The sequence below is a fragment of the Pholcus phalangioides genome, unplaced genomic scaffold (assembly GCF_987345545.1).
Source record: "Pholcus phalangioides strain wild (caught in Gottingen) unplaced genomic scaffold, Ppha-v1.0 ptg000010l_1, whole genome shotgun sequence".
In the NCBI taxonomy this organism is placed as follows: domain Eukaryota; kingdom Metazoa; phylum Arthropoda; class Arachnida; order Araneae; family Pholcidae; genus Pholcus; species Pholcus phalangioides.
In genome coordinates this window covers 30259962-30261160 of record NW_028301603.1, presented here as the reverse complement: position 1 = coordinate 30261160, position 1199 = coordinate 30259962, and the positions used below count along the sequence as shown (strand labels likewise).

General features: G+C 42.5%; 1 non-coding gene across 1 annotated transcript; it reads left to right on the top strand.

Annotated features, from left to right (window-relative positions):
* Positions 1-659: 659 nt before the first annotated feature.
* Positions 660-767, top strand: LOC149081265 (U6 spliceosomal RNA). Its single transcript, XR_016193482.1, has one exon. It is a non-coding gene; the product is annotated as a U6 spliceosomal RNA (small nuclear RNA).
* Positions 768-1199: the final 432 nt, after the last annotated feature.

Genomic DNA, 1199 nt, shown 5'->3' with positions numbered 1-1199 from the left:
GGGAGATTCAACAATAGAGCTTGGGAGTTTGTTCCATTCACCAATGGTATGAGGAAAGAAGCTGTATTTAAAGCAGTCAGTGGAAGCAAAAATAGGTTTTAATTTAAGGGAATGGTCGAGTCTTTTCTAGAGATGTAGGATGGTTTGGCTAAGATACCAGAAGTATCTATGTTGAACTGACCATGAAAAATTTTATAAAACAATGTTAATCGAGAAATGAGACGAAGAGTAGAGAGAGGGAGGAGATGAAGTTCATTTTTAAGTTCGGACACAGAAATGAAGGATGACCAGCAGTCGTGAACAAATCGGGCGGATTTATTTTGAATTGATTCGAGTTTGTCTATATTACTGGAGGTGTAGGGGGTCCCAGATTTCAGCGGCGTAGGAGAGGACGGGGGAGATATAAGTTTGGTAACAGAGAAGTCTGATATCCCGAGTAGAGTGTTTAAGATTGCGGCGGAGGAAGAAAAGTTTGTTAAGACACTTCTGGTAAATGTAGTCGATGTGTTTGTTCCAACGTAGGTCGGCTGAAATAATGACACCGAGGTATTTGATATGAGAAACTTGGGATAACGTTAAACGATTGATGGAGTAGGAGTATTCAAGAGGAAGAAGTTTACGGGTAACTTTCATGTGAACCGTTTTTGAGATATCCATTGGCATTTGCCATAGGGAACACCAGATACAGATAGGGAACGATACAGAGAAGATTAGCATGGCCCCTGCGCAAGGATGACACGCAAAATCGTGAAGCGTTCCACATTTTGTGCCCGAGTGGCATGGTGGTAAGATGCTCGTCTACCATCGTGAAGATTGTTGTCAGGGTCCCGGGTTCGAACCCAAGGGAAGATATAGATAAGATGTTTTCCCTAACGAACTCGAGGCGACCACCGATAGACAGTGCCTTCACTTCCAACCCATCTCACTAATGGCAGTAAATATAGCGATATGGCCAGATTTTGTGTTTGGTGAAGTAGTCGGCGATGGAAGCCAGATTATGTTGGAGAAGTTCTTGATCAGATTGATGGTGAATGATACGGTAAATTACACAGTCATCAGTAAATAGTCTAGTGGTGCATTTGAGGGATTGTGGAAGGTCATTGGTATAAATTAGGAAAAGTAACGGGGAGAGGACCGATCCTTGAGGGGTCCCAGACTTTACGGAGGTGGATGATGAGTTATGATCATTAAAATGAACA